The sequence below is a fragment of the Arvicanthis niloticus genome, chromosome 19 (genome assembly GCF_011762505.2).
Source record: "Arvicanthis niloticus isolate mArvNil1 chromosome 19, mArvNil1.pat.X, whole genome shotgun sequence".
NCBI classification, from domain to species: domain Eukaryota; kingdom Metazoa; phylum Chordata; class Mammalia; order Rodentia; family Muridae; genus Arvicanthis; species Arvicanthis niloticus.
In genome coordinates, this window is record NC_047676.1 from 32,065,541 (window position 1) to 32,073,090 (window position 7,550).

Consider the following 7,550-nt stretch of genomic DNA (forward strand, 5'->3'; position numbering starts at 1 on the left):
TTGTGAAGAGAGAATTCCAAACAGAGAATTTGGAAATATGGAACCTCCAGGCCATGGCACAGGTAATTGAAAGATGAGTCTTCCTCGGGACAAAGTCAGGCTGGCCAAATGGGCCAGCTGCAGACAGGAAAGTGGTGACTGTTTTGACTGTTTGCGTGTTTTGGTTGCTTGTTTCATTTCATGTTCCTCCTGGGAGCAATTTGCTGAGAGAGTTGATCCCTGCCCAGCAGTACACTGTGTATAAGAGAGGATAGAGAATAGGTAGGTGTGTGTGTGTGTGTGTGTGTGTGTGTGTGTGTAAGAGAGAGAGAGAGAGAGAGAGAGAGAGAGAGAGAGAGAGAGAGAGATATCTTTTATGTATTATTTTAAAAATATGTAACACTTCACGAATTTGTGTGTTATCTCGCACAAGGACCATTCTCATCTATTCCTTATTATTTTACATTTTTTATGTGTGCTGCCAAAGCAAGCACTGTGCAGAGTTCTATAGAGGGGAGGAAGGAGGAAACAGAAGCAGGGATCAAGGAGGAGCGGTGTGACTCCTTGCAGTAAGGACCTCTATCCTTCAGGACCAGAGAGCATCCTTCATTGCACTAAGAAGCTGAGGCACAGGGGGAGGGAGGGAGTGACATGCCAGAGGCCACACAGCACAGCTTAGGGTCTAGAGTTCCTTGTTCTTGAGACAGCCTTTTATTCAAAGCCTGACATTTATTAGGGGTCTCAATGAAAGAGCTCCTTTCACTGTGGGCCAGAGGGGTCATCAACCCACTGCATTGTGGTGGTGGAACTGAAGCTAGTCTGATGGGCTTCATTGGAGAACATTCTCAGTATCTTTACAATCAGTCTCTCACCTCCAGGGCTGTCCTGTGTCATCCAGACACTGACTTCCTGACTTCTGAAGGTGTAGCACACACAGTACTCAGGCTATGCCTCCCATGCCAGACTGTGAGCTTCTGACAGACTACCACAGTGAGGTGGTCTTTCAGAAGCTCACAAGCACACAGTAGGCACTCAAAACATGCTGAATGTGTGAATAAGTAAGGGAGTGGATGTGTTCACTTTAGACTGATGGATGAATGGACCAGTAATTCTCAAGTAAAAGACCTGTTTAGTGTTACATACAGTTTCCTGTGCCTGGAATAAAGGATGGTCAATTAAATCTGAACTCTCTGTTCTCATAATAAACTGTTAAATCAACTCATGCCCTTTAAAACTCTCACAAACAAACAAACAAACCAGGTACCATTGTTCATATTTTACAGATGCACCAAGGTGCAGAACCATACTGAGTCTGGGGCTTAGCTCAGCTGGTAGAGTGCTTACCCAGCACGCACAAAGCTCTGGTTCCATCCCCAGCACTGCACAAACCCAGGTGTGGTGATACACACCTGTAATCCCAACACTTGAGGGGTGGAGGATGGAGGGTGGAAAATTCAAGATCATTTTCTGCTACATCATGAATTTGGGAGCAGTCTAGGCTGTATGAGATCTTTTTATTTATTGGATATTTTATTTATTTACAATACCGATGTCATCCCCTTTCCCCATTTCTTCTCCCTAGAACCACCTATTCCATCTCCCTGGCTGTATGAGATCTTATCTCTAGAAAACGCCAAAGGCAAGGCATGATTTGTGGACTTGGGTTGTTGCTTTTTTTTTTTTTTTTTTTTTTTTTTTTTTAATCTGCCGCTATGGTGTGCTGTCAATAAGCACAATGCAGTTCTTCACCAGGGTCTTGGTGCAGACAAGCTCATTATTGGATGTGTTGTAGACATCAGTGATCCTTGTTTTGTGAGTACAATGCTCAGAGCCCCAGGAAAAGTTCCCCACATCCAATCTCAGGGCACGATACTTCTTATTGCTTCTTCGAACTCGGACTGTGTGTATATGTGGCAAGGGCCAGTTTTAGTGTTGGCAGCAGGTTGTCCCAGCTCATACTTCTGCTTCTTGTGGTAGGGTTTTCTCTTACTGCAGGGTCTTGCGGTGCTTGTGTCAGTTGTCCTGAGAGATGCCTATCTCTTGGCTCTGGCTGGAAAGAGCGGCAGTGTTCTTTAGAACACAAAAGTTAAAGATTTTCCTAAGCCGGGAGGTGGTGGCGCACACCTTTAATCCCAGCACTTGGGAGGCAGAGGCAGGCAGATTTCTGAGTTTGAGGCCAGCCTGGTCTACAGAGTGAGTTCCAGGACAGCCAGGACTACACAGAGAAACTCTGTCTTGAAAAAAAAAAGCCAAAAAAAAAAAAAAAAAAAAAAAAAAAAGATTTTGCTGAAATCCAATTTGCCTACTTCTTTTCTTCAGTTTTCTAGTTTTGATATCATATTATCAGAAATTGCTGCCCAACTTGAGGTCACAAAGGTGTTTTGTCTGTGTTTTCTCTTTAGAGTTTTATAGTGTTGGCTATTGCATTGATGTCTTTGATCCATGTTGAATTAATTCAAGTGCATGATATGAGGGAAGTCTCCGAGGTCATTGGGGAGTAGAGTTTTTATTTTTATTTATTTATAATCTGGGGTTTTGCCTACATATATGTCTGTACATCACTTACATGTCTGATGCCAATAGAGGCCCTACCAAGACATCAGTTCCTCTAGAACTGGGGTTACAGACAGTGTGAGCCACCATGTGGATGCTGGGAATTGAACCCAGGTCCTTTGGAAGAACAGATGGTAGGAAGTAGAGAAAGCCTGAGTTAATGCAGTACTGAGCAAATGTTAGGTAGTGACATGGGCATATCAAGAACCCAACATCCTCAAGTTCAGAGGGATGGACAGCCCTCATTGAGACTGAGTACAACTGCTGACATTGTGAGCAGAAGAGACCCACCATAGCTTTCTCCCCCTGGATGTTTATGACCTGAGGACTGCTCCCCTATAGAGATGGCTCTGCCTCCTTGATCCAGCTGTATACCATAAAACCTTACCTCCTTGTTCATCTGTATGTAAGAACTTGTTCAATAGTGTACAATGACCCTACCTCTCTATTCAATTTTACACAGTAAACACACTGAGTTTCCAGGTTGCTGAGGTTTCTCCATCTAAAAGCCTAGACCCCCTGACCCCAACTTTCTGTCTGCCTGTCTGTCTTGTCTTTACTTCATCACCAGGACAGTCAGATCCAAGTCCCTGGAAACCAAGCATAGATGTGGCAGCAGCCAGTTCTTAACTGCTAAGCCACTTCCACAACCACTTCCTTTTTTATAATCTTTAAAAATACTTTTTATACACTGAGTGTGGTGGTTTGAATGAGAATTACCTCACAGGCTCATACAAAGTGTCACTAATAGAAGGTGTGATCTTGTTGGAACAAGTGTGGCTTTGTTGGAGGAAATGTGTCACTGTGAGTGGGCTTTGAGGTCTCAGAAGCTCAAGCCGGGCCCAGTGGCTCACTCTCTCTTCCTGCTGCCTGCTGATCCAGATATAGAGTTCTCTAGCACCATGTCTTCCTGCATGCCACCACACTTCCTGCCATGATGACAATGGGCTAAGTCTCTGAACTGTAAGCAGCCTTTCTGTTTTCCTTTACAATAGTTGTTGTGGTTCCTGATAGCGTCAGGATTAAATGCATATATTGATATCTCATCAATATTTTAATTTGCACTTCCTTGACAATTAAATACGTAGCATTTTTGTTTAAAAAAAAAGTTGTTGTGGTCATGTTCTCTCTTCACAGCAATTGCAACCCTAACTAAGACAGAGTTGGTACCAGGGACTAGAGTATTGCTGTGATAGGCCAGACCATGTGTTTTGTTTTGTTTTGAGGAATGTGGACTTTGGGACTTTGGATTAGAGAAGCAGCTGAATGCTTTGAGCAGAATTCAGTGGGCCATAATAGTGGGAACATGGAAGGAAGTGGTGCTGAAGGTGAACTGTGAGAACCCAGCTCAAGAAGCTTCAGAGGATAAGGATATCAGTGTGTAGCCTAGAGACTATTTTTGTGAAATTTTTGGTGAAGAATGTGGCTGCTTTCTGCCCTTGTCCAAAAATCTGCCTGAGGCTAAATTGGAGAATTATTTTGAAAATGTCCTCTGGTAACGCTGTTACCAGAGGACATTTCAAAATAACCCAGCATTGACTGTGTTGTGTAGCTGTTGGTGGCCAGTCCTGTGCATATCTATAATGAAAAGGAACAAGCCAGTAAGCAGCATCCTCTGTGGGTTCTGATGATGCACAGCTCCTGCCTCCAGGTTCCTGCCCTATTTGAGTTTCTGTCCTGCCTTCCTTCATTGAGGGACTACAATGTGGAAATGTAAGCCAAACACACCCTTCCCTCTCCAACTTGCTTTTTGGTCATATGATCTTTCCTCACAGCAACAGAAATTCACAAAGAACCAATACATAATTTTAAAAAGTAAAACAAATGTCTTCTTTTTTGTTATCTGGATTATCTATTTTTTTAACAAGCATTCTTAATGTTAATATCAAACTTGTAAAACCTTTTTGTATTGGTCAGTGATTTTTTTGTGTGTTAATTTTTGCCTGCACAAAGCCATAAAGGTTTTTTTTCCTTATGTTAATTTCTATATGCTTTATTATTGTGATTATAACATTTGCATCTGAACCTCACCTAGAATGTATGTGTGTGTGGTTGTGATCAAAGTTATTTTTCCTCACATGGTTAGGTAATTCGTCGATCAGTATTTATTGGAAGGACAGTCTTTATCACACAGCTTGCTATTGGCAAGTCTGTCATGAATCAAGTGGGGGTGTGTGAGGAGGGTTTGTTTCTGGACACTGACAATCATGCCAAACTGGTTTAGTTACTATAACTTTATAGTGAGTCCAATATCTACACACTAGTTATCTTTGTGCCATTAACCCAATACCTGACAAAAGTTTATTTGGCCCATCATTTGGACACACTCCATCATGGACACAGCACAGGCTGTGTCTGTGGCAGCATCTTCTTATAACATCATGCAAATCCTCAGAGTTTACACCTGCTTCCCAAAACCCACTTCTTCCATCTAGGGACCAAGTGTTCAAATACGAGTACCCTCATGCAGAACATTTCACACTCAAACCAAAACAATCCCGCTGTGTGAATCCTTCCTCGTTCCTGTCAAGGTGAAGTTGATCTTTTTAATTAATTAATTAATTTATTTATTTTGTTGTTGCCGTTGTTTTACTTGGCCTTTTCTTTTAGTATGAGTTTAAGAATCACGTGTCAATTCCACAGAACAAAATTCCTGGGACTCAGGAAGAAATTACGTTGAATACATGTGCCAAACTGGAAAAAATATCACATGCTGCTGGATGGCTGCTTCTGATCCCTGAGCATAGTCTACCTTTTGAATTTCTAAGATATCTGCTTTCATTTTCTTAGAACATGACTTGGGAAATGTTTTTTATAGCACAGTAGATAAGACACAGACTCTCAAATCATTGCAATTTTTCTGTATAGAGAATCTTCACATCTTCCGTTATATTTTGTGAAATATTTGATTTTTAAAAAAAAAACTTGCAAATAGCGTATTTTAATTTACTTTGTAGCTTTGTTTACTGGAACATAGGAAAAATAGACTGGTTTTTGTATGTAGCGATATTGTTGAATTTATTTCATTTAAACAGCATTAACTTATAGCATAGTAAAACAGGTTTCTTTGTTTACCTACAAAATGTCATTCGCAAATACCTACAGTTGTCTTTCCTTCTTTCCAGTATTTATACCAGTAATGTGCTGACCTTTGTTGTCATTTTTTAAAAAAATATGTTTTAAAAACATATGTTCAGTTATTTTTATGTATTTATGTTGATATAAAGATGTATATATCTTTGTGTGTATGTGTGCACACATGCATGAGCACCACGTGCACATGCATGCATGTACGCATGCATACACATTGTCCTGCCACATTGCATAGGTGGTGGTTAGAGAATAATTTACAGGTTCTTTCCTCCAACCATGTAGAATTTGGGGGTAGAATGTTTGTCCTTAGGCTTGGCAGCAAGTGACTTTACCTATGAGGCATCTTGCTGGCCCACTTTTCTTCTTGAACTGGTTAGGGTAGATAAAAGTGAAAGTGTGAACATACAGTGCTTGCCTTGAGAGAATGAGGCCCCGGATATGTATCTATAAACCAAACGTGGTGGCATACACTCCTAATCCCAGAGCTGGAGAGATGAAAAGGGGTAACTTTATGGGGCTCACTGGCCAGCTAATCCAACCTCCTTGGGGAGTTCTGGACCAATGAGGGAAGCTGCCTCAAAGGATAAGGTGGGGGGAGCACTGGGGAATACATCTGAGATAGTGTTCTGTGGCCCTACATATGGGCGTGCACACACACACACACACACAACACACACACACACACACACACCGTATCGTGGAACACACACATAATTCCGGTACTCCAGAATCTGAGGTAGGAGTATTGGGACTTTGAGGCAGGCCTGAGCTATATGTAGACCTGTTCCCACCCCACCCCCACAAAAAGCAAAGATTTGGGGATGATATTTAAAGCTGTGATGTAACTTTTAATGGACCAATGTAAAAAAAAAAAAGGGCTCTTAAGTTTGAAGGCTTGGTCCCCAGTTGTTGAAATGATTTGAGGAAGATTAGGAGGGGTGGTTTTGGTGGAGGAGGGGTGCCACTGAGGAAGGGCTTGAAGGTTTTAAAAGCCCATGCCATTCCCAATTAACTCTTTCTGCTTCCTGTTTGTGGATTAATATGTTGAGTTCTCCTTTGTCACTTCAGTGTCACGTCTGCCTGTCTCCTGCCATGTTCTCTGACACGGTGGTGATCCACCCCCATACCTCTGGAACTGTAAATACCAAATAAATCCACCTTTCTGTGAGTTGCTTTGGTCATGATATCTTTTCTCAGCTATAAAAAAAGTAACTAAAGCCAAGTGGTGGTGGGGCGTGACTTTAATCTCAGCACTCCAGAGGCAGAGGCAGGTGGATCACCAGGAGTTCAAGGCCAGCTTCTCTACATGTCTAGTTTCAGAACAAATGGAGCTTCATAATGGAGACACCCTGTTTCAAAACAAAAAAAGGAAAAGTAACTATGATAGCACCCATTAATAAGTACAACTTTTACATCTTTGTGTATGAGTTTTAAAAGCCACAAACATACTTTATATAAGACCTCACTAGAAGAACAGAACATAATAAAGCTGGAGCCATTGATAGTAAAGCTGGAATATATAGGACAAAAGAAGTAGAGAAATGAGTAACCATAGTGAGAGATTATGAAATACACATCTCAGTAGCTGATGACAAGCAAACAAACAAGACATCAGTGTGGAGATAACAGAGTGACAGTTCACAATTAGCCAGTGCTTCTAATTTGCATACGCAAATTTCAGTGAACTTCAGAATACAGATATCTAGCAGCATGCATTATCAAAAAAGGCACAGGTTGAAGGAATTAGTATTGTTAAAATGCCATAATACCCAGAGTGCTCCATACATCCAATTCAAGACCCCACCCCCAGCCCCCGCCCCTGCCCCCGCCCAGAATACCAACAACATTTTTCAGATCTAGAAGACAATCCTAAGGGTCACTGGAAAGAACAAAGACTTCTGAGAGCCAAAACATTCTAGAACAAA

General features: G+C 41.6%; 1 non-coding gene across 1 annotated transcript; it reads right to left on the reverse strand.

Annotated features, from left to right (window-relative positions):
- Positions 1-367: 367 nt before the first annotated feature.
- LOC117724074 (U6 spliceosomal RNA) lies at positions 368-473 on the reverse strand. Its single transcript, XR_004608763.1, has one exon. It is a non-coding gene; the product is annotated as a U6 spliceosomal RNA (small nuclear RNA).
- Between the last annotated feature and the right edge of the window lie 7,077 nt (positions 474-7,550).